The sequence below is a fragment of the Haemaphysalis longicornis genome, unplaced genomic scaffold, assembly GCF_048455015.1.
Source record: "Haemaphysalis longicornis isolate Haplotype H1 unplaced genomic scaffold, Haemaphysalis longicornis Haplotype H1 scaffold_2, whole genome shotgun sequence".
Lineage (NCBI taxonomy): Eukaryota > Metazoa > Arthropoda > Arachnida > Ixodida > Ixodidae > Haemaphysalis > Haemaphysalis longicornis.
Window position 1 is genome coordinate 20,910,262 of NW_027526295.1, and position 26,457 is coordinate 20,936,718.

General features: G+C 46.8%; 1 protein-coding gene across 1 annotated transcript in view; it reads left to right on the forward strand.

The window, feature by feature from the left end:
• LOC144168788 (diuretic hormone receptor-like) overlaps window positions 1-26,457 on the forward strand; it is a 252,961-nt gene that overhangs the window by 137,480 nt on the left and 89,024 nt on the right. The window lies entirely within an intron of this gene.

A 26,457-nucleotide genomic window follows, 5' to 3' on the forward strand; every position in this document is an offset into this window, starting at 1 on the left:
CATTGTGTTTTAATCCCAGGACACGTGTAGGATTCCGGCAGTGATGGCCGCTTTTCAGATGATTAGAAAAATTCCCGTGTGTCGATATTTCAACCAAAAGATTTCGAGTTTGACGCAAATAATCCACAGCCTTAGGCTGCGGTCTGTGTTATAGGCGAAGATTTGTTTCGGCGTGATGAGCACAAGAACTCGGATTCGGTCGGTTTTAAAAGGTGAGTTTTTCTATATCTTGAATTTATTAGCTGTAAGGAAAACCTAATAAGGAAATTAGAAAAAAAATCTCAATATAAAATACGCATTTGTACCGCATAAATATTTTGTTAAGCAAAAATATCGTGATGCTTTGTGCTGCCTATTTGTTAAGAAGATTTTTGAAACAAAAAAAATATCGTGTTAGCTGGAAACTACGCAACCCAGGCATCCCACAGGACACCGTCATATCAAACAACCAACTTCAAATAAAAAAAGCCACCGTCATATCAAGAAACCAAGTAAGAACCACCTAATGCTGGGTCTTTCTCTTGTGCACAATATTACTGTCGGGAAGGCGTCCCCGAAGAGGGCTCCGTCGCTTCCCTCATGGGTATTAGCGTGGTGAAAAGCGGCCAGCAGAGGTTGCTGCCCTGGTAACGACGACAATAAGCCGAACGCAAACGTTACCGCTTTACTGATGGTGAAAGATGAGCCGAAGAAATACTGCAAAAATACCCTTCCCGGCGAGGTTGCAGCACAGGAGTGTAGCCGTGTGAGAGCATGCATTCGCTGCTCTAAAACGAATGGACTTCTGCGCTCGGGCACCGTAATTATGCCGAAAGCGCTAACGCTCAAAAACTCTCCACCTGCTTTTGCACACAGCACGAACGTTGTGCAGACACGCAAAGCGCTCTTTTGAGAGCTCGTGAGGGTTCGGTAGTAGCAGCGCATGCAGAGTCTGAGAGAGGGGAGAGAGATTTCGGCTTCGGCGTCTGCCCACCGAGACAATTCGCTACACGCCGCGTTTGCAGCCACCGAAATCTGAATCACGCCGACAGCGAGTGCCCTTGCGCCGGCCGCTCTGCGGCATGTTGTGATCTATCCGAGGAAGCCTTGCACTCACAATTGTCGGGACGCACGAACATAGCAGTGGCGCGCAGAATCGTAACTGCTTTTCCGCCGCGGGTCTGAGATCCTGATAGATAAGGGTCTTCAAGCGTTGTCCAGAGGGATGCTCTCGAAGCAAATTGTTGGGCAGACGCTCGGCTCCAGCCCTTAGCGGAACGACACCATGCTGGAGCTTCGCCGTACCGGTCACTGGACGAATAGGGGCAACCCAGGAACATCTCTGGCATGGTCAGGCAAAAGCGACAGAACAACACTAAAAACACAACCGCATCGCTGGCCAGTGCGAAGACGAATCCACACTGAAGCTCTACAAGGTATTTATTCGCTATAAAATTACGCGATTCACTAAATAGACTAGTTATATTTTTACCAAGCAGCACTTTGGCCAAGCGCACGAACTTTAGGGGTGACATTTCGCTCAATCGGAGATGTCCCACAGATAAAGGAATGTAATCGTAAGGGCGAAACCTACATCATAAAAAACAATACAACCGCGGAAGTCAGACGTGCACAGGCCACCTCTGGCGCTGGGAGCTGCCATTTGAGCTTTCTTCTTTTTGAATCGCACCTCGGTGCGCCCGTTCCCAGAAAACTGCTGGCACCGCGTAAGAGGACACCGCCCGTTCTTATGAACAAAGGCCGAACGCGCTGGGAAGCCAGCGACATTTTCCAGCTTTCAAATGAGAGGCGCGTACTCCATCTTGCAGGCGGCTTTCCCTTGGCGCGATGCGAGCTCACGGCTTTCTTCGCCGGCGTTCCCGCTCTGAAACACGCGCCATAAGTACGCGTGGAAGTTTTCCCTGTCCTCGTTCTGCGCCTTTTTACAAATCCCTTCAGCAAGAGAATATTGAAACGTGTTTTCGTTGTCTCTTCTGCGCTCCCGCTCGTCGGTTGCCGACTTCGGCTGAGCCACATGGGACACCGGAATCTTATCTAGTTTAGCCGATATTGGCTTGTCATCGGTAGCCTCAGCTGGGAGTCACAAGCCCACGACATGTTCTTTAGACACCTTGTGATTTTCATCAGCCTCTACCTCTCTGTCCCTCGGCCTTACAGCAAGCCCTCGCCCTCATCAAACGAACATCGAGGGGTGCTTTCGTTCTCCTTTCCGACTTTGAGGACTACACTATAAGCTCCCCGGTCTCGAAAGACAGCCCAGCCGCCCGCGTCGCCGAAATCTCAACGAGCTCTGCTGACCTTTGCTTGAGGTCGTTTACGTGAGCTGGTGGCACAAGGGAATCGGCTTGCTGAGTGGCGAGATAATCATTACTCCTGATTGAACCGTGGAAAACCGTTCACTGGCTCAACTACACGCTTTGCCGCAACGTCGCTCTTTTCAGAAATGCCGTGGGAACAAGCACCCTCCGTTTTAGCGGACTCGTGGGGCATATCAGTGGCCTCATCGTTTATGCGTTTACGCATTCCTGCGAAACGTCGTGAAACGAAATATTGCGAAATGTTCACATTAAATTCGGTAGCCATTCCCAGTGCCTCTCGCGAATTTGAACTATCTCATTAATCTGCGGAGAACTCCGAAACCAACTCCAACACATAATCGCACTCAGTGGACGTGTACGGCCCTCTCTCGACAGCCTGAGCTAATGTGTCTTGGTTATGCCTCTTAGCCTCGACGCCGTGCTGCCGGCCCGCAACGGCACGGAGTATAACCTCCTTGCGCAACGGTCGCCTCTGACTCGCGCGTCGGAGCGTCTGCTACTGACAGCGCTAGCACATTGCTTTTCTCGAAAACGAGGCCTCTTTTAAGCGACAGTCTTAACTCCGGCTTTTTCAACTTCACTACTTCCCGCTGGAGGTGAATCTCGTGCTCTAGTTTCTTGTTCTGCCCCTGAACTCTCTCTCGCTTGAGCTTCTTTTCCGTTGGAGTGACTCGATCCCAAGGTCGTACTCTCTCATCGTTTCCTCGTGCTCTCGTTTCTAGCGCTAGAGTTCATGCGCCTGCTTCTGCCTCTCTAGCTGAAGTTCTAGTTTCTTCATCTCCAGCTGCTGTTCTCGTTGTTCTCGCTGGCGCTCAGCCCCTGCAGCCTGACGTCCTTGGTAAGCTCAATGCATTCCGACAGCTGATCATCGTCAGCTCCAAGAGCGAGTATTGCCTGTAACAGTTCTGGCTTGCTTAGGCCATCTGAAACAACCAAGCGTAACTCTTTTGCAAGCTCCAAAAACTGTGATTTTTTCAACAACTGCGAGTTCATGGCTGGTCTAAACTGCTGCGTTCCCGCTGCACCAAAATTGTTAGGCGCGAATAACCCACGTGACAAAAATACCCGTTCTACTAGCTATCCTCAGAAACCTAGTAAAACTCCATGAAGAAAGGTGCCGCACTCACCATCGACCGGCGTGAGGTCTGCGAAGTCCGAAGCCGCCTTGACGTCCGTTCTGTTAGATGGCGCACCGCTGGCTCCAGTTGTTACAAAGTTTCCAACCGACCACTGCCAACCATTTGTTGCGAAGTTGCCATCTCACCGCTGCCACCAGTTCATACTGTCGGGAAGGCGTCCCCGAAGAGGGCTCCGTCTCCTCCGTCATGCGTGGTAGCGGAAAGCGGCCAGCAGAGTGGCTGCCTTTGTGACGACGACAAGACGCCGAAGGCAAACTTAACTGGTTTTTCTCCATGGCGATAGATGAGCCGAAGCAGTGCAGAAAAAATACCGTTGCGGACGAGGTTACATTACCAGACTCCAGCCGAGTCACAGCATGGAATCGATGCTCCAAAACGAATGGACTTCTGCGCTGGGGACTCGAAAGCGCTAATTGTCAAACAACTCCCCACCTGCTTTTGCAAACCGCGCGAACATAGTACAAACACCCAAAACGCTCTTTAAAGAGTTCGTGAGGGGTTGGCAGTAGCAGCGCATGCTGTCTGGGAGAGGGGAGATCTCGGCTGCGGCGTCTCTGCCCGCGAGACAAGTCGCTACACGCCGCGTTTGCAGCTGCTGAAGTTTGAATCACGCTGACAGCGAGTCGCCCTTGCGCTGGCCGTTCGGCGGCATGTTGTTATCCGTCCGAGGCAGGCTTGCACTTGAAATTTGCAGACGCAGGAACATGGCAGCGGCGCGCAGAATCGTAACAACAATCATAGCGTCTTCTCTTAGAACACGGATATCCTGAAGAGAAACAGATCTCATGCAAATAATCTTTTGGCGGCTCCTCTTACGGAAGCAATGACCGATTGCACCGCACGTCATTAGAGAGGCATGGACTCTTTTGGCGTTGCAAGTTACTTTACGGGCAAATTAGGTTGGCGGTATAGTAAAGGTTGGTCTCGACATATAGCCTCTGGCTGAGCAAGCTGTACTTGCCTAAATTATTTGTAGTTGTTTCGGTGAAAAAGTTTTGTGAACGACTTTCAAGCAATTTATATTTCAAAGCCTGCGAAGCCAATAAGACCTTCAAGGTAAGCATTAGCGAAAGTACGCTTAAAAGCTTTAAGCTCAAGAACGATATGTACCCGAGCGAAAACGTTTGCTAGAAATGGATAGAAACTTTTCCCAAATCGGGAAAGCAAAGTCTGTATTTCTGTGTGAGAGGCAGTCGAATGTCATCCTTAAATGCCGTCTTTACGGTTTTTTGTTTGGCAGCGCATCGTTTGTGACCTTCACCGTATTCTGCTATTATGTGCTTGGCTCTTTTGTCCTTCAGAACGCCTTCAGGGGTCCTTAGTTTAATTGTTAGTAAACCAATAAGAAAATAAACATTGGCAAATAACTAAATAAAGGCGATCGGACCTGAAAATGAAAACCATTTTTATTAGGCTTCTTTATTGCGCTCCTTTCTGCAGTACCAGAACTTACTTAAGTTGCGGTACTGCAGAACTGCTAACTTACCGCATTAGTAAACTACCGCAACTTACTTAGGTTGCGGTAGTTTACTAATGTAGTTTACTTAAGGGAAACTAAGCGCCGCTACGAATGCCGCTCCCTCCTGACAGCACTGTTTCAAGCACGTTTGAGACGTGCGGAGCTGAACGCTAAGTTAACTGCTAAAGCTAACTAAAGTGCTAAAGCTAACTGCTCTCGGTATTTCCATTTTCAGAAGTGTTTATTTATTTATTTATTTGTTTGTTTATTTTTAAAATACTGCAGGCCATAAAAATGGCCCAAGAAGGAGTGGGAGTTGGTACGACCATAATGATATGACCAATTACATAGTCGTACAGGTGTAGAGAAAAAAAGAAATGAAAAAAAAAACAAAGGAAGAAAAGAAAAAAAAAAACAGACAGGTATACAAGTATTGCATTTCGTATTATTGCATGCAATAATATGCAAAGGTATTGCATATTAACTTCCACTCGTGAAGGGGAAGCGTCAGCTGGTTTCCTTACTTTGGTGGCGCGTGGTAAATAAACTCAAACTGAAAGGCCAGGATTCCGGTTTCTGATCCGGTTGTATGCGAAGCAGGTTTCCGCGAATCCTTTCATTTTCGACTGAGGACCTTTTTACAAAGCCACTTATGCGAATACTCTATCAAGCGACTTTCTGAAAATGTAGGCCAAAAACAAGGTATGTAACGCTTTGGTGCTACGATAACTAAATATCTATATATTCTATCATCAATATTTGCCAAAAGGTGTTGAAACGTGTCCGGCGATCAACATATTAGGAATTTTCTTCATCCAGTGCAACAATAAATTAGGTGAGTACATCATCGGTACCAGAACGGAGCACACACTTGTGCTACAGGTGGGCGGCCTGTTCCCCGTTCTTTGCCGCAGAGAATGTCATTGTCAATTTTAATATGCAGTTTCTGCACCACTGTTCTGAGCTTACTACTCTTGGGGGACAACAACACCGATGACATTGTCGTTTAGAAATTGTTTAACTGTGTAACGTTTGCAGTTCCGAACAGGGACGAGCACTGTTTACGGAAAGTCGCAAAGATTTTCTTTTCTTTAGCGAGCTTAGAATTGGGAGTGCGGCGAAGTGCTAATAAACAAGAACGCTGGGATCTGGTCTTATTTTGTGTGTTCGTACAATATCTTACGTACAATATTATTTCCTTAATGAAAATATGTTTCAGCATTACTGAAACATCGTAGCCACGGCTGAGCGTGTCTGCGCGGTTATTTATATCTGAAAATGTGATGATGCATTCCACTGACACAAAGCAGTGACCAACGAAGCTGGGGGCCAGTGCAACAACAGAAGTGAAATTTAAAAGGGGAACGGCTGCTTGTCGCGACGACAGACAGGGGTCCCGTAGAGCCGGAGTAAACTAAGTAGACACGCATCCGTTAGAATGACGAAAAAATAGGTCGAGACATGTGAACGTGCACATTTACGAGTCGTAGAGGGTAGAACTCCATGTTTGGAACGGCGTCCGACTTTCAGCGCGACCACGTGCTAATAGCCCCCGCACTGGGAAATTTGTGTTCTAATGCATTTTCGCTATGCAACGCCTCACGCTAAGACACTTTGGAGCATCGGACGTTCTTGCTCTCGCATATTACGAATGCACAAAATCTAGACGGAAGTTTTCAGGAACGGGTGAAGTACACAAAAATGAATTTGCGCACATCTGTAATCCTTTAGATGATAGCATCTCGAACAATTGCAGTTCCAAGGTAAAATGGCGGAGGTTCAACGGATTTTTAAGTTGCCCGTGATAAGAAGCGAGGCTGTCAAATTTACTGCGTGGCCATTTCTGAATACATGGGCCGTTGGGATACCGGAAAAGTCCACGAACACGGTTGTAAGTGGACATTGTATGCACCCGCGCTATCAATACAGACATTATTCAACAATGACACGTCTTCACAACGTGGCAAGGGTGAACCGTTTGTAGTTGGCGCGGGCTGGAGCGTTTGCAGAAGGATTCGCGATTAGTGCGCCTACTTTCGTGAACGTCACGAAACGTTCGACCCTCCGCACTAGCCCTGCCACGCATGGCCAGGCGTGGCCGTGGGTGAGTGAGCGAGAAGGTATGCTGAGGTGCATCCCGGGATACACAGCCGACGTGTCGAACACGCTGTTCGCGGATTAGACGCACGTCCTATATAGGCGCCCGTGTCGCCGAAGTGCGCCGAGCCCCGTCGGACGCACTGGTGGTTATGGTGCGTTCTGATGTGCCCTTTAGACAGTTTCGTTCTGTCTTCGCCGACAGTCTGCCATGTTACGTCCACTTTTATTTCAACGAAGCAGTCGATGAAGAGTACTTCGAAGAGACAGCATCGAAGTCAGCAACGATGCAGGCTACCTTCCTGTCTAAACTACCAAGTGACGCCAGCGCCATTTTTTTGTATAGTAATAATGTGACAAATAAGTTGTTGTTTTATTAAAATATTTAGCATAATTTACTAGTTGTGAGAATGATTTTGTTTAGTTTTTACGTCCTTTATAGTTTGTAGTAATAACAAAAATATATTTTTGAAACCTGCAGCTTGTGTTACTCAACATGTATTCCACGCAGCAGTCACCTCGTTGGTGTTGCGTTTGGGGCTGCGGTGCCGTTCTAATTGTTTTCCTTTAGACGTGTAGTTAGACTAGTTCGTAAGCTGTCTACCAAGCTGTTCCCGAATTGGAACGCAGCTATATGACGTTGAAGTACGGAAGTCCCTGTGTTCACTGAAGTGGCGTAACCGTGGAACGGGCGCGCGCGCGCCTACGCTACGTCGGAGCATAAACCCGCCTTTAAACGCCCGCTCCTGTGGTTTTGCGTCGCCGTCATCCCTCGATATAAACGAGCGAACGGAGAGGACACCGATGCTAGACGACATAGAGCGACCATGAGCAGAGGTCGGAAGTATGACAAAAGTGTGAGGGGAGGGCAGTGCACTGTGTACCCGCAAAATGTGAACCGCGCCTTGGCGCTTAGGGGTGTCTGAGAAAGGAGACGCAAAACCGGGCATCCAGGAAAGGACGCTTCATGTTCTTGCAATTTGACAAAAACCACAGTAGCCCAGAATGCGCGCCGTGCTACACGTACACCGGATCTTCCTCGACCTCCTCGTTGCGTGGCCCATCCAAACCACGTGAAATTTGCGCGGGAGGTTCAAACATGATTTACGAAAACATGCTCGGCGGCTGAAACGCGCTGCGAGGTAATGGGAGAGTAGCGGGCACCTTGGTTCGCTCACTGATCGCGGGGTCACTTACTCAGACACAGCTGCTAATCGCCGTGCCCGAGAAGACTAAAGTCCGCGCTGTGCTTCAATTTCGCATCAGGAAGTGGTATCGTAATAGTAAGACAATTCTTTATTGCTAATTCGGCGACACCTGATAACGCCACAACGTGAACCAAATCAATGCCCTGCAAACTTTTCCCGGCGAAATATGACTGCGTGTAACTGAAAAATTCACAAAATTCAGCATTGCCATTTCCATGGCGTGAGCTGCGGAGTTATTGCAGAGATAGACAAACTGTAGTCCAATTTCCAATTTTTCAGTAATTTTCCCGTACTCGCCGCATGACATTCACCTGGAATAGGGTTGTTGCTGTTTGGAGAAAGTGGATCGTTTTCATTTTCCACCTTTGCTCATTCCTTCCATAAACTGGTATGCTTCGCCTTGTAGTGATATTTTTTCGGACATTACAACCCAATTTCAACAGAGAAAACAAATGCGCCTGGGGTCAGATTACTCAGCACTCTCGGAACAAAAAACTTCTTCGCATTTCTTCAGCATTGTCAGTCGTTCCTGTACTCAATTTTCAATTACTTCAAGGCTGATAACAGCAGCTTTATTCTCGAAACCTATGTTTCTTTGTGGAATATTTTGGTAGAGTTGAGCATGGTATTTTCAGTATTACACGCGAATTGAAAGATATAGTTAACTGGGCCCATTCAAATTGTTTACAAGCGATAAAGAACGGAAACGAAATGCCAGGGAAGGGTACGTTTTATGCATAAATTGCATTTCGCACTAATCACGTGCTGGCATGACAGTAACACGCTTTTGGAAAAGATTTCAAAAAGTAAAGCATGCTTGTCGGCAATGGAGATCTCAACTCTTTCGCAGATAATTTTTGAAATCACAGGTCATTATGCAGAGCCTTTTCATAATTATTAGTTCTACGGAGAAGAATCCTCTTATGCGGTGTGTATGCTTCAGCTTAAAAACAACTAAAGACGGCAAGAGACCAATGAACGTCATTGCTTGATCATTGTAGCTGCTCCTTTCGTGTTAAAAATGCTCTTTGAGGCTCATACCAACTAAAGGTGTATATATATGCTGCGGACATGCCAAGGCTTTGCAGAAACCTGAAAAAATAACTGAACGGTTTCGAGAGATGTGTAATGCGGAGGCAGAGCTTGTCAAACTCACCCGACTGAAAAAAAAATGAATTGCCCGCTTATCTGTGTGTTTCAGCCTCGAAAGCCGGCAGCGTTTCTTCCACTGCCAGATAAAGGGATGTTTTATAATGGAGCTGTCAGTTTAATATTCCGCGGACAAACCGACCAATCTGATGTATTTTCAGCTTACTGATGCAGGGCATCCCGTTGGGGTGAAAATGTCAACGCTAAGTTATCAAAAGGGAGCCGTTCAGATCGCACGTGCACATTTTTATTCCGAGGACGCCTCGATCGAATGAGCGTTTTCCCCTCGTCGCCCTTTTTTTTCCGCTGGGAGTCCAAATTGAAGCCCCGCCGTAATCCCCAGACATTCTTCTGAGTGTATTATCTCTGCTGGCACTTGAATGGATGGCCCGATTCTTCGGCACGATTTCGTCGTAGAACTGTTCTATTATATGTCTGGAAATTTCGAAACGCCGGAAATGTATTATGTTATTTCCCGGTTATTCACTTATTCTTATTTTCGGCGTTCCGAGGGAATGAGCAAACAGCTTTCGTTTACAGTATGCAAAAAAATACTTTGAGCCGTTCACACTTGCAACCAACTTGAATTCGATTTCAAATTTGACATAATACTACGGAATTCTTCTTTGCAATGTTGGTATACAAGTACACATTTGCTCGCCGTATCGCAAGTGCCGAAATTTTAGAGTTCTAAATTCCAACTTCTGAACTTGTGATTCCACGGCAAGATCAACATTTTCGCCCTGATACAGTAAGATTATGAATTGCGTCCCCGAACCTGAATTGAATGAAATTGAATTTTTACTTTTCAAAATTTGTGCAGGTGTTCTACAGCAGCTGTTCTGAGGGAAAGTCGGAAAAAAGCTGCTTTACTGCAGATTGACAGAGCTCCACCCTCTGGAAAAAGAAAAACAGGACAAAAGCAGCACTCGACAAATATACACACATTTATAACCTTTTTCTGCACATATCAACATGCGCAAAGCACTAGGTTAACTTAAGGAGGCACCAATACCAATAACCAGGAGGCAGCAATACAATACGGGAAGAGGCGAACGTACTTGACGATTGCTTCCAGAACCTGCAACCTCGAAGTGTGATCCTTGCGCCGGGCCGCGTATTCCCAATCCATATCCCGTTGGGGCCCAGGCCGACCACACCCCCTTCAAACAGTGACGTCGCAGCGCGACTTCATGCGCCGTGGATTTTTAAAGACGATAGTCTTTCTTGGACTACTTAAACCAAGAAATTTTGGTCCGTCTGTATGTCTGTATGTCTGTCTGTATGTCTGTCTGTCTGTCTGTCCGTCTGTCTGACTGTGACTCGATCAAACCACCCGGCCAAAGCAAAACAATGCCTGCGCAATAGTCTTATATAGTCACAGGTAAATCTACCCGTCTATATCCGGTGTAATGTTCATACTTGTCAACATTGTTGAAGAAGAACAAGACATTACGCAAATATGAGACAACAAATCAAAACAGAAGTGATATTTGCAGTGTTCCTTTATAACAAATCAAACAGGCTTGACTTTTGCGAAATTAAATACTTCATCAACTGCATAAAAAGAATTCACTCCGCCGTCGCCTGCTGTCGCCCGCGCCACTATAGCTTCTGGCGCCATTTTAAGAAATCAACCGGCAACAGCTACGCAAGGTTCCACTAGATAGGCTCCACGTTCTGCTTGCAACGCACGTGGGGTAGTGAAACGCGGTGCTATAAACGTTGAAGTAGGGCGTCTCGATTAACGCGCGTCTTCGCCGTACGGCAGCGTTCGCATAGAGACACCCGGTTTGGAGCAGTGGAAAGCGGGAAATTTAAAATGATTTAAGCAAACCTTTGGCGTCTTTACCTTGGGAGGAGCTCAACGCAAGAGGAACAACATGAGAGGTGAGCGGGAAAGCGAAGGGAGGCATTTACTTCGCAAAAGCCGATAAAGCCTATTGTCTTTTGACGGCATTTGCAACGAAAGGTGCAGATACGCGGCCAATTTTTTTTTCTCGTTTTGGGCGGCGGCCGATGGTTTCGCTCCGTGCGCGAGGCTGGGGCTGAGGCGCTGGGGAGCTGACGAACATTTAGTAGAAGTTAAAGGCCCAAACACACGCAGCGTACTTTCGGTCTTTTCTCCCGTAGCGACGCGAGCTGACGCGCGAGCAACGCTGATGTCTACGCTCGCCAGATATCGGCGTCGACGCAGCGCGAGAAAGCAGCGGAAAGCTGGCAGCATCGGTTGGGTTTCACTTCCTTCTCGTGCTTTGGAGTCATTCCTTTCGGCAGAAGAGAATCAATTTCTTTTTAACTTGCGCTTATCCACTGCCTTGAGACAAATTGCACGCTATTTCTGTTCGAAAGTGCTCATTCATTTGTGGCTTGTTTGGTTTTCATCGGGGAGATCGGGTTTGCGATTGATTTTTTAGTTAAATAAGGGAGCTCTGGCTACGTCGCTTGTAGTATTAGTATGATGGGGCTTCGCTGCAAGATTGGTGCGTGATGACCAAGCCTTATCAACGCCAGAATGCTAGTGGCGCATGCCATTTCATTCGTTGCTACCGTGGCTTGCGTAGGGAAGCACGAGGTTTTGCGATGACGTATCTTGACTCAAATAAGGGGGCTGTGGTTACATCGCTTGTAGTAATAGCATAACTGCCCTCGTATCCAAGATGGGTGCGTAAGAAACAACCGTTACCACGGCTCAAATTTCTCAAACATGACCGAAGCAAATCGCTCGACAATATTCGTTGGCAGCCTCTGTTGGGGTACCAAATTCTTGGGTCCCGCGTGGTCTCCTGGCGCGGTCGAGCGGTTGCGCGCTTGTGTGCGGGCGTTTACTTTTGAACGTCCATGGTTAGAATTTTGGCGAAACCTCGTTTTTTTTTGCAATGAGGGTTTCACCGGCTTTTCTTTTCTTTTTCAAGCTACCCGCCGCGGTGGCTCAGTGGCTAAGGCGTTGCGCTGCTGAGCACGAGGTCGCGGGTTCGATTCCCGGCCGCGGCGGCCGCTTTTCTGATGGAGGCGAAAAGCAAAAACGCCCGTGTGTACGAGATTTCGGCGCACGATAAAGATCCCCAGGTGGTCAAAATTAATCCGGAGCCCTCCACTACGGCGCGCCTCATCGCCTGCGTTGCGTCGGCGCGTTAAACCCCACAATCAAATCTTTTTCACGCTAAACAAAGGGGACCAGAGTGCCTTGCCATTTAACCTACAAGTGACGTTCGACGGCACCCTTAGTATCAAGGCAGCCACGAAATTTGCTTTGCTCACACTTTGAATACCCATGAAGCTGCAGTTGGTACATAACATTAAGTTTACATCAAGTAGCAAGTAAAGTTGTGCTAAGGGCGTCTTCGTTCATCATCCTATTTTACTTTATACAGATTTGACGGTAAGTACACAATTATAAAAACGGATCAACACGCTCGCTGATGTTAACAGCACATCAGCGACCGACGTACGCGTGTACTTTCGACCGATTGGGAGCAAACGTTCTGCGCTTCGGTACGGAATCCAAAAGACCACCCAAGATCAAAAAAACATTTTCGTCTTCACTGTAATGGTCGAGAGTGTTCGCTTTTAGGAACGTAAACAATGACCACATCTACGTGAAAAGGCGTCCACCTGCGCGCGCACTTAGAGCACCGCGCCCAGCGCTAGCTTAACTAGGAACAGGATGGAAGACGAGAGTCTGCAGGCTTGCAAGAGAGTGAGAAGCGAGAACACGTATGCAAAGATAGACTGCGTGATTGAAGATTCCCAGCGCGTACGTCATGCTCGCGCACGGAGCGAAACCATCGACCACCGCGAAGCAGCGCGGCCACAAGAGACCAAAACAAATTTTGTCTTTACTTTAATGAGAGTGCTTTCCGGAACGTATAGGTACGAAAAGGTTAAAGTCCTAACCACATGGACGCGAAATCACGCGTCGCGCGAGCGTCGTTCGGCGGCAACGTGCAGACACGGGCACTTTCAATCGCGATTAATGTGAATCGCGATCGAGGTTTCGAACGCGCTCGACGCACTGCCGCTGCTACACGGCACGTTTAAATCACGATCGAGAAGTTGCACCGGTTGCATTCGTGTACGCCAGATGGCGGCAGCTGGCCAGCTTTCCGCTGCTTTCTCGCGCTACGTCGACGCCGATGTCTGGCGAGCGTAGACATTCGGCATTGCTCGCTCGTCAGCTCGCGCCGCCACGCGAGAAAAGGCCGAAAGTACGCTGCATGTGGTTGGGCCTTTAACTTCTACTAAATGTGCGTCAGCTGCCCAGCGCCGCAGCCCCAGCTTCGCGCACGGTGCGAAGCCATCGGCCGCCGCCCAAAACGAGAGAAAAAAAATTCCACGGCGCATGAAGTCACGCTCGAAGAGAAAGTGACGTCACGCTGTGACGTCGCTGTTTGGAGGGGGTGTGGTCGGCCTGGGCCCCTACGGGATACAGTTTGGGAATACGCCGCCGGGCCGGCTGAAGAAGCTGGTGAACAGCCGGAAGAGTCAGCCTGTGTTGTACAGCTTCTGTATATTCGATGCAGATGCGAACACTATAGGCGAGGGAGGAGGTTAACTACCACGTAGGACATGCGCTTCGCTTCGGATCGATTTGGGGTGGGAAATGTACGAAGAACCCGTAATAGGAAGTCCCCACTCAGGCAACCGGGGACTGTGACTAGAGCACACAAGCTTCAGTCGTATATCCGTGCACTTTAACCGCTGCTCCTAATTTCGAATATAATTTATTCTGATAAATATTGTACTCCATTGCAATAACTTCCCAGCTGAAATTGTAGCACCCGTCTTAATCTAAAACATAATGTTGTAATGTTTTACCTGGAAAACTCCATACTCGCGATTTTGATTGAGCACTTGCAGCGACACCATCATCATCTTTATCAGCGCCATTATTATCAGATGTATCAGCCGGCAATGCGCACATAACGAGGTTGGAACCTGACATGGAGCGGCTTCCAGCTCTACACTCCTTGTCCTTGCCATGGGACAGCCATCACAACCAAAATAAATGTGGGCTCAGCCGCACTACTCTGTCGGCCGCCTAGAATTGGTGATGCAGACTTCTTATGTCAACAGCTTTGCCATGGCGGCGTTCAATGCTGCCCCAGTCTCAACGAGTACGAGTACATGCGACGCAAATTGACCGCCTTCCTAGATCAACCAAGCTCATCCCGTTTGATTCAGTCGGTAGCCACGCCGCCTGTCTAGAGAGCCATTTTTAAGCCAACAGCATGCAGTCCCAGAACATTAAGTACCATGTCACCTTATAAAAGGTACCTGACGACCTCATGGAGCGCATTCAGCTTCCGGCCTTAGGCCCCAGGGCATACGACGATCTGCAGCCTGGAGTTCTCAAACGCTACAGTATAGAAATCTGGCAGACGACAACGGCAACAGCAACTTCTCCCGTTGCCGCCACGAGTCCTCGCCAGTTGCCGCACCTGCCCTTGTTACGAAATCTTCACAAGACGGGGAAGCCGTAATACTGAGCGGACACCCAGCGGTCCGAGAGCTATACGGTGTCCCAGAGCTTTGTTGTGACATTTGGTTCCTCCAGTTCGAGAGCCATTCATTAATCAACGACGTGCGGTTCCAAGCACAGCGCTACTACCTCGCAACGACGCGGCTACCTGACGGGCTCCTCGTGCCCATCCGGCTGCCGCCATCTGGCCCACAGATCTATGACGACTTGAAGAAGGCTGCTCTGGGGCAATTTGGCGTCTCAGACAGCATTCTTTATTTCATAGCGAGGGTTATGCTGACATGCCCGTTAGTGTCACCCCTGCACCTATGCCATCTACTCTACCAGCACACCTTGTAGGGACAACTTGCCACCTTGTCCACCCTCTCCACGCCAGGAAACTCAAATCCACGTTACGACTTGCGGCGCGACGTAGACGACCTTTCACTTTGTTGATTCGACTCAACATTACGATGCAGGGCCGCATGATACTGCGTCCATTGCAAAGACCCATGCAAGTGGCAAGTGTCAACTGCCCTTCCGCAACTAGCTGTAGTAGCGCTTTCACCGCAGGGCACCTATCAGGGTGATCTTCAAGATTTCTCGACTCCCCACATACAGCAGCCCTCTTCTCCAACTCAAATGCTATAGCTTCCAGCAGCCCTTGACTGCTTCCGAGTACTACAGGTACTCATTGTATCCTCGTAGCTGGTCCGTCTGCGCTGCACCGCCGCCACAACTTGGCTTCAATGGCTGAACCGACGGAAGGATTGCGAGGCATAGATCTCGCACGTCACTCTCACCAGCCATCTGTACCACGGTTTTGTGTCTTTTTGCAGGCTCTTGCCTCTGACGGACTACTGACGGACGTCTACCAAAAAGCGTCGCCAAAAACACATCACGTGTTTTCCAGTCATCAACGCACGCAACATAATCCTGTCACCATATCCCGACCTGCTCAGCGACATTGCTCTCCAGGCGCCGCCGCAGAAGCTCTGCTGATCTACAACGAACAAGACGTGAAAATCGCATATACACGAAATGCGTGTGCAGTTCTGCCAGAACAGGTCGGTGGCCCTTTCTGCGATTCCATCTCGCACCGCCGGTGTGCAAGCTGCCCAGAAACGATGGAGTCACCCCACGATGGAGCCCGCTGAAGCAGTCGGTTGAACTCACCTGGCATTACAGAGCGGCTGCTCCTGCATCTTCCATTTAAGTTGTGACCGCTGTTCACCCCACGGACTGTAGGCTTAGCAACACCACTTACACCCATGAGGCCGCGGCTGCACTCGCAGCCTCGATCACCACAGGTTTCTCCCACATCATCAACGGTACCTCGTTGTCGACCTGGACTGCACCGTTTGAGCAACCGCTAACGTTAACGACCACGGAATGCCTACTGGACTCTTCCTGACTACTGCCGAACACTGTATGTTCGTGTAGATTGGATATTTGAACTGTTTCCTCTTAGTTCCTCCCCATCTCCGCATTCACCTGCTGCTATGTACTTTCAGCGTCTCTGTGACCTGCCAAACTTTCGCTTTGTGAACACGTGGGTTAAGTCATGTTTCAACATAATCATCGTCTTCATCAGCGCTATCATTATTAGTTGATCGGCGGTCTACATACTTTGTATTCCTCGCAATGGTTTCACAACTGGTGAGAGCAGCCGAAGGTTTTTCATTTCTATCCTTCAGTACATTCAATATTTGAGTTTAAAGTGGAAATTGTATCATTCTTAGTGAAAATTTCCATGTATCCGGACTTATGTGAATACGAAGAGGAGAAACTAGAGGGTATATTATTTACAAAAGCCGTCGAATCACATGAATTCTCTCAATAATAAGTAGGCATAGTGCTCATGTTTATATTATCAACTTGTGGCGAAATAAGGCTATGTACATTTTCCGTGTAATATGCATAAACGGAACTCATACGAAGGATGATTTGGCGTTTCTGAATCCTTATACAAGTAAAAATACCATCGAATTTGGAAGAGTATGCATTGTTTTATGGTCATGTGTTAATAAAGGTATGCCTTGTGTCATGAAAGGTAAGAACTCCGTCTTCCCGTAAATCCATGATTGATTGATTGATTATTGATTGATTGATTGATTGATTGGTTGATTGGTTGAATGATTGAATGAATGAATGAATGATTGAATGAATGAATGAATGAATGAATGAGTCATTGTGGGGTTTAACACGCCGACGCTTCACAGGCGACGAGGTGCGCTGCAGTGGCGGTCTCCGGATTAGTTTTGACCGACTCGGGATCTTTACGTGCACCGAAGTCTCGAACACATTGGTGTTTTTTCCTTTTTCGCTTCCATCAGAAAAGTGGCCGCCGCGGCCAGGAATCGAACCCGCGTCCTTGCTTTCTGGAGCAGCAGCACATAGTTCCGTATATACACCATTTTGCATCAGAGGCCGGGATAGGAGGAAAATACTTGCAAACTCGAGCGCTGGGCTGTAAAGTGCACTCGGTGTGGTGTGCTCCGCTGCGTAGTACAATTTGTTTATTTATTAATTTTTATTTATTTTTTATTTTTATTTATTTATTTATTTATTTGTTTTTTTATTTATTTATTTATGGGTGCTGCAATCCTTTGTAGTTATTTTAGCAGGTGGGTACAAAAGACGAAAAGATTAGCATATAACACCAGGCAAACAGATGGAACAGTCACTCACATTTCACATAGTAGGCAGCCATATAAAACAGGGCAAACAAAGAACCATCACTTGAGTTTTACAAACGTAAACAAACGTAACAAAATAGTACAGATGAAACATCACTCTCATTTTATGAAAGAAAACAAAGCTAGCACACAAGTAAAATTATTTTTTCTGCTATTCCAGACCAGCGGCAAAGGATGCTAAAGATTGTTTTGTGACTTGATGGTTCTTTAAACTATTGCAATCCTGCACAGTTCTATGGAAAAAAATTCCCCGCATTTCCCCGAGGGGAAGAATGTGAAAGTGCGAATGCACGAGTTGAATTTGCGCGGTTCGGTAATGTTCGCGAAAGAGAGATCACACACACACACAGACAACTACAAAGAAAGAAAGATGCATTTATTCACAGACACCTATTTGTGTTGTCGTTGTACTTGATTGCTAGAGCGGATCTCAGCTTTGAAATTTCGTGTCAGTACTCCTTTAAGCGGGTGCATTAGCCCTTCTCACGCCCGATTCCTGGCCAATCCCCCATGTGGGTATGTGCCATGTCAGCGGCCAGGCAGCGCGCGCCCATCTCCCCCCGTTGCCAAGGAAGACGAGGAGATTCCTGGCCAATCCCCCACGTGGGTATGTGCCATGTCAGCGGCCAGGCAGCGCGCGCCCATCTCCCCCCGTTGCCAAGGAAGACGAGGAGCGCGCGCACCCGCAGCTGTTGCTATGTGGACGGACGGCGGTCAACGGAATTCAGGGTCGCTTATAAAGTGCATTCGTACTTAAAAAGAATATTTGAAGCAAATATTGCGGGTACGGAATGAAGTTATTCTATGATCATGGCGTTGTCTAGTTGCGTAACCTGAAGAAAATGAAATAATTTTTCCAATATCTATCTTGTAATGCCCATTAATAATTGATATAGACATTTTAATCGGGATATGCGGTTTCTTTCTGAAAGTTAGGGTAAGTTACCTCTGACTAACAGTTCAGTTACCGAGGTTCGTCCATAACTGTTATTTATGAAGCGAACTGCTCTTCTTTATATTTTTTCTACTTTATGAACGTTAATTTGAGCAAATGGGTCCCAGATTACGACGGCATAATCAAGTATGGGCAGGACTATCGATTTGTTAGCGAGAATACGGACGGATGGAGGTGAAAATTTCAAAGTCCTTCGTAAAAATAATAGTTTCTGATTAGCCCTGGAAGTTTCTATGTCAATGTGTTTTGTCCAGTTAATATCGCTTGTTATCCACAACCCAAGATATTTGTAGGATTAAACCTCGGAAAGAATGGCATTGTTTGTAAACTATTGAAAATTCAATTTGTTTTTCTTGTGAGAAATGGACATGTACACCGTTTATTTTTTCAAAATTGATTAACATTTGCCAAGCCTCGCACCAGGAAACAACCTTGTTTAGCGACTCGTTTACAAAACGTGGTCCTTCGGGGATTTGATTTCAGAGTAAATAACGTAATCGTCCGCATAGAGCCTAATATTTACAGGGATATCATTTAGTATGTCGTTAATATACAAAATAAATAGAGGGGGACCCAGAACCGACCCTTGGGGGACGCCAGAGTCAACAGCAACATTGTGAGAGGAATGATTGTTAAAAACTACAAATTGTTTCCGGTTTTTCAAGTACGCCGATATCCGTTTAATAAGTTGATCATTCGCGAGAATTTGTTTCTAATTTGTATACTAATTTATTGTGCGAAACCTTGTCAAAAGCCTTTCAAAAATTCATAAAAATTGCGTCTGTCTGTTTGCCATTATTATTTGAAGTAGCGAAGTCGTGTATTGTTGATACCAATTGTGTCGTTGTTGAAAATCCCTTCCTGAATCCATGCTGATGTTTATTTAGGATGTTATGTTTGTCCAGAAAATGTGAAATACTATTGTGGATAATGTGTTCGAGAAGCTTACAAACGGTCGAACTTAGCGAGACAAGACGATAATTTTTGACACTCTGCTTGTTTCCTGATTTATGGATAGACTGTTATGGATAGACTCTGGCTGTTTTCCAGTCGTCGGGAATCTGGCCCTCGCGCAAGGATTTTGTAAAAAAAAACATGGAGGTACTTCGACATTCATTCAGCGTATCTCCTTAAGAACGCGTTAGTGATATTGTCCCGTCTAGAAGGTTGACAAGCATGTTCAATATACCCTGTTCACTAACAACAATATCGGGCATTCGCGGCGAAATAGTTTCAAAGAGCGGTAATACAGAGTTGTCACAAGAAAAAACCGACTTGAAATGATCGTTAAAAGCATTTGCAATTCGAGTATTGTCGTGCGTAAGAATACCGCCGACATTAAAGACGTCACACTCTTTCGACGTGGGCGAAATGCTCCTCCGAAATTTCTCGGGACACGAGGTCAAGTAATTCGGCAAGGATTCCCCAAAATAACATTGCTTATCTGTTTGAATGTGATTTTTCAATTTTACTGAAAGCTTGGCGATTTGGTCTGAATACTTTACGTTCAGACTTTGTTTTTCCATTAGACACTTTATTTGCCTTCATAACCTCAGTGTCACAAGAGAAATCCACGAATTTTTCGCTTCGGTTTTTAAGTTACCAGAGGCACGAATGATTCTGTGCATTCCTTGACAGTGTCCTTAAAACAGATCCATAAATTATGTATATCAGTTTCATTATTCGCAACATCGTGAAAGTTGAATGAAAGGAGATCTATAATAGCAGTATAATCCGCAGGATCGAAACTAGGGAAGGATAAAAAGGTGAACTTCTTGCCGAAAACTGTGATACGTAGGGTAAATAGCACAGCATGGTGATCGGAAATTCCAGGAAATATCTCAGTACTTGCTTTAGGTGTAATTGCCTGGTTAACGAAGAAAAGATCTAGGGTTGACTGAGTGGCAACTTGAATTCTCGTGTAGCCTTCAACTAACTGAAGGAGGTCAAAACTGTAGCAAATATCAAGCATAGCTTCACCCGAAAGGTCACGCTGCTTCAAGGCAAAACTTTTCCAATCTGCATTAGGTAAATTATAAGCTCCTGTCATTATAATCCGGTCATCATGCTTAATATTCAAATTCCAATAATTTTTCAATTCATTCAGCACGTCAACAGCAGCGTTTGGGGGCCTATAAACACCTCCTATAACGTAACGGACATCATTGTGGTAAGCCTTACAAAAAATACCTTCTACTCCTGGTATATCTGCCATTCTACATATTTTAAGGTTTTCTTTAAAAAGTACACAAACACCGCCGCCTTTACTACCCCGGTCATTTCTGTATGCGCTGGAGCCAGACGGAACAAACTCACTATCCCGAACCGAGATCCTTAGCCACGTTTCCGTCAAAACAGCAATAGCTGGATCATGAGAAAGTATTATTGCTTCTAATTCAGTGGCCTTATTAAGAACGCTCCTACAATTTACATTTGGTATTTTAATAGGCCGGAGTGTTTTTTTTTTCAATTCGATTTTTTTGCTCAGTCTAAAGCGTGACCCCTTTCCTTCTTCCCATGAAAAAACAAGACGTCATTAACCTTAAGGTTATCATAAACTAGTCTTGTCTTACAGCCGCGCAGTCTTTCTTCCTCTGAACTTTTCCACAATTGCTTCCGTGTTTCTTGAACTCGTTTGGAAAAGTTTTCAGACAGTGGCAATGTGCTTTAAATTTAAATGCACTCGACAAAACGTTAGTTTTTTTCACGGTAGTCAAGAAATTTTATGATCACAGGTCATTTGTTTTTTTCGAAGCCTGTGACATCTTTCAATGCCGTTACGGTTATTTCTAATTTCTGCTGAAAAAATATCTTCCTGTACTTTTGCTTTGAGATCCTCATACTTTTCTTCAGAGGGCTCCTCTAACCCGTAAATGAGTAAGTTATTTCGGCGGCTTCTATTCTCAAGGTCATCTACTTTGTCAATAAGCGTTGATACCTGCTTTTCAAGCTTTGATGTTGACAACTTCATATTCTTAACATCGGTAGACAAACTGTTAAGTTGATTCAATTTCTTTTCGAGGCTGTCTATGCGATCAGCTAAACCTTAGTGTTTGCATTTGTCACCGTGCTTATCACCGTGTTTGTCACCGTGTTTGTCACCGTGGGCTTAGTTCTTGCGCAACTTAAGCTGTTTTACTTTTATGCTGCGGCTCCATTTATGTCGCAAACGCCGCTTGGTCAGCACTGTGTGGTGGTGGCGTAGGTAACAATCACAGAAAGCGAGATAAAGTCGCCGACAGGAAATGTGGACGACATGCTGTGACGAAAATGTGTGGTTGCGATATGTATTTGCTGCACCGCTTCAAACCCGACCCCGATTTGAGATATACATGGATGCAGTTGATAAACCGCAAATACTTTGTACCAACGACAAACTCCCGTTTCCGCTCAGTACACTGCTTGGACGGCAAGAAGACACCCACAGCTGCGACATGGGCGACCAAACGAAACCCCCTTAAAAGCTAGTCGTAACTTTATTACTTTTGTCACGACGAAACGGTATGGAAGAATAACTTTCACCATCTAACACTGCTGGTCGATGGCACGATAAGCAGACAGCATGATTTGGAAACTCTGCTGGAGATATGCGAACGTTTAATTCGGAAAATAGCTCAACATGGGCACAACGCGAATAAAGAGGGTTCTCATTCTTTTGATGATATTGATGGTTTGGATTTTCTTTTCTCCGGCCAGCTGGGGCAAAGAGCACCAAACAAAAGTATATAACAGAAACAGTGGCTACTAAAATGTGTAAGCCAGACTAACAGTAAAATCAATTACAAGCAAAGGTGATGGGTGGTGTATAGGGCCAGTTTTGATTGCGCATGATAGGAAATCAGGTTTAAAAAGTTTTCATCAGACAAATATTCAAAAACGCGTTGCACAGAAACCATGGCATTGTCACCCAAAAAAATCCCGCCATCTCCGCGAAGTGAATGATGATGAGAGGGGCGAAGCTAAAATGCTTATGGGTAAAACTGTGATACATTCGCCGGCACATCATATAATTACTCGACACGTTGTTATAGGTCTTCTTGACGGCGGGCATCATCTGAATGAGTGAAGGAGATAAGGCGCGTTCATAGCCATGCTCGCGTCTCGGTTGGTAGTGCAGTGGGAAGAGCGCTACGTACCTGCAGTAGCGGCTATAGAGTCGTGGGATCAAAACCGGGCGCTGCCGCGTAAAGACCACCACTCCTCGCAAAGCTTGAGACTTCCCACCGCTCCGTTGACAAGCCCGTCGACGACGTCGATGTTTGTGGTGATCATGTAGGGCTTGTTTGGGACGATGAGAATCTCCATGGGTAAGTTGGCAAATTCGGTGTGTGACATTTTAGCCACCTTGGCCGTCGCCTTCTGCAGAGCGTTTTGTATCGCGTACCCGCGGTACGTGTCTTGAGCTCGCAGACGACGAACGACCTCTTCTTCTTCCTCTCCTCCTTGTTGGCTAGCAACGAACGCGTTTAGCGTTTTGACCTCTTCGTCCAATCTTTGGTTGGCCAATCCCTAGGGGCATCCTGCCACAATCATCATCAGCGGTATGTACACGGCGCAACGAGGGACGGGACAGGGCCTGAGCAAGAGGAGCTTCACCCCTAATACAAGGAAGGGTGTAGCGGAATGCGTTGTCTCTATAGTTCCTTGAAGTGTCTGTGTATTGTTGTGTTGGGTGCCTTGCATGTGATTAGGATATGGACTGCGGATAGGCCCTCCCCACAACTGCTACACACAGGTCTTGGAGAGCTAGTGAGAAGGTGCGAGTGTGTTACATGTGTGTGGCCTATCCGCAACCTAGCTAAGGTAACTTCAATGTGTCTGTTGTGTGAGTCAGTAGGGTACGATTTCAGATGTGGTTTATTACGTGTAACTTGTTATTTGTCTGTTCATTCCATTGTGCTTGCCATTTGTTACGAAGGTGTTATCGAATTTGTGGCTTAAGGTCAGTGTGTGGTAGTGTTGTTATGTCTACTGTGTTCCTGATTGCGGCGGCAGCAGCGCCCTCATCAGGAACCTCGTTGCCCGTAATCCCAGCTTGGCCTGGAACCCAGCACAAGACCATAAAAAGTTTTTGGGCATATATAGACATGATAGTTTTGAGGACCATACTGACAATTCTGTTTTTTCACGACTTGTGTGATGCCAATCCGCGCACAACACTCAAGGAATCAGTATATACGACGGACTTTGGAATTTTTTGTTTAGGAATGTGTTGTGCAATGCATAAGATTCCATATGCTTCAGCTGAGTAAATTGTGGTGTATGTGCTCATGTTTCTGCATGCATCAAAGTTTGGCCCACGAGCAGCGCAAGACAGCATGGTTGCTGTTTTTGATGCGTCACTATAGAACTCTGTACATTGATACTTATAGTGCAGGGACAAGAACTGCTGCCAAATAGAAGTTTGTGGTACCCTGGTTTTATCACCAGGGTTTTATCACCTGGTTTTATCACCTGGTTTTATCACCTTCCTTCGAGTCGCGACCGCTGAGGGCGTCAGGAGCGCCCCGGATGGCAGAGGCGGTGCGGCTGGGGTGGGAACTGCCGCGGGTACCTCCGTCTCCATCTCCTCCGTGCCCTCGCGTGTGCTTTGGGCCGGTGGAGAGTAAGCATTGGATACAGTGGCATCACCAACAGGCGCGCTTGCAACCACAGCCGCTGCTGGCTGAGCGAGTGGTGCAGCGGCGGGTTAGGCTGCCCGGGGCACCCCTTGGGGGGGGGGGGGGGGGATGGCGGGACTAAGTCCGACTCGCGGTACTGGGTCCCGGCCGAAACCAGACGCCGCTCCGCCCTCAGGCGAGCCGCGTCGGCATACCTCCCCAAGGGGAAAGAGGCGAACCTCTTTTGCGCCAACTGGGAAGGTGATGTTCTCGATGACTTTAAAGGCAATGATTTGTTTCTCGTGCTTGAAATTTTCACAACTCCTAGAATACGCAGCGTGCGGTCCCTGGCTGTTTGCACAGGTGAAGCTGCCTTATGCACAATTGTCTGTTGCGTTATCACGTGCCGCACAATTGGCGCACGTATGTTTACCACGGCAAGAGGCTGTACTGTGCCCGAACAACTGACACTTGAAGCAGCGGCGTAGGTTTGGCACGTAAGGTCGGATCGGATATCTCATAAAACCTGCGTTGACTGACTCAGAAAGTGTTGAGCGGTCAAACGTCAAGAATATGTGTTTAGTAGCAATTATTTGCTCATTTCGGCGTATCGTGATTCGCGTCACTGCTGTCATGCCCTGATCACGTAGGCCCTCGAGCAGATCTGCTTCAGTCACATTTATTAGATCCCCATCAGAGATAATGCCCTGGCAGCTATTAAGGGTGCGATGGGGCGCGATCTTGACGTCAACATTGACCATGCGCGTTTGCTTGAGGAGGCTAGATGATTGTTGTTTGTTTTCTACTTGTATTAGGACTTCTCCCGTTTTGAGCTTCTTAGCCTTGTACAATTTGCCTACAAGGCTTTCGAGAAACTTGGAAATGAGAACGACAGACTGGGAGGTAATAGGTTTTGAGTTATCCAGTGATTCCGTTACCAAGAAGGGCGAAAAATGATTGGGCTTCGGAAGAGAGATGGACGAAACTGTAGGGAAAGAGACTTCTGTGTAGCCCCTTTTCAGGGAGCGATAATATTTGAGGGTTGGGAAGGGTTATAAAATACCTTATGCTATAGTATAAAAGTAGGGGACGGGGGTACTTCCTTCGGTCGGGGTACCCAGATACCGAGAGAGGTCCCGGAGCTCCCTGCCTGGTAAACAGACAGGGAGCACATCCGCTGGAGCTTGACCTGGGCTCCGACGGCCACCGTTTGTGTTTTCGTACCCTTCACCTTCAAACACATCATCACGGTAGGTTACAGCTTATGTTGAGGGGGTCGGAGTCCGCGGTGTCGCCAATACCATACCAAGATTGCTCAAGGTGCCCCGTGCGGAGGTTTTTCATCGCTTTGCTTTGTCACTGAATTGAAAGTACTGCAACTACAAAAAAAGCCATTACTGATCGCGTTTAGCGCCCATAGTGCAAGCAGACGGTTCACAAAGATCGATGCAGAGCGACAGTGCGCTTCGGCTGCGCGGCGTTAGCCAATCACGATCATGGCCTTGTGTGTGTCATCTGTCTTGTCTTGTTTTTGTGCCCCGTCCAGTCACTAACCATATTAAAAACACCCTTCTCGCCACGGTGCATGATCACGACCTTGTAATAGGAGTTTCACCTGTTGAGTGGTCCTTTTTTTTTCTGCCCAGAAAATTCATACTCGTGAGCAACCATCATACGTCTATTTCAGAACGATCATATATATATTGCAATGTCAACTGCGTGGTCAAGCGATCGCAAGAATAGACAACTAAATGAAGTAAAGGTACTGATAATTGCGGTTTTGGAATTTCCTCTACGACGTCACTGATGACAGTCTTCAGAACGAAATTTGAATTTTCAGTACTGATTTTGATTGTACAGTTTAGCGCGCCAATGCAATGCGGGGGATGAGGCGCCCCATAGTGCAAAGCTCCGAATTAATTTTGACCACCTACGGATCTTTAACGTGCTCCGAAATCTCGTACACGCAGGAGTTTTTGCTGTTCGCCGATTTTTTAGTTATATTTTTTCGTAAATGCTACGTGTTGCCTCTCCGGAACAGAGCTGACTTAGTTGGCTGATATTTACTATCAATATACTGCTGTGTTCATAATTCATCGTTGCTGTAAGACTCGCAAGGTATTCTAAATTACCCCAATCCCCCCTCAATTTTCAAAGCGCACCTATTACTGCGCGTAATAGTTTTAAGTTAATCCATGTTTCTGCTGTTCCTAGTAATGAATTGGAAATCTCGAACCCCGTAGATGAGTTATGGCTTCGTTCCTATCAGGAGGTCAACACAGCATGCGACGAAGTCTTTCGAAATAGAGCAGAATTTTATTATGCGATTGCTCAATACAGTGGTACACCTGCGACTAAGTAGCAAAAGCGTT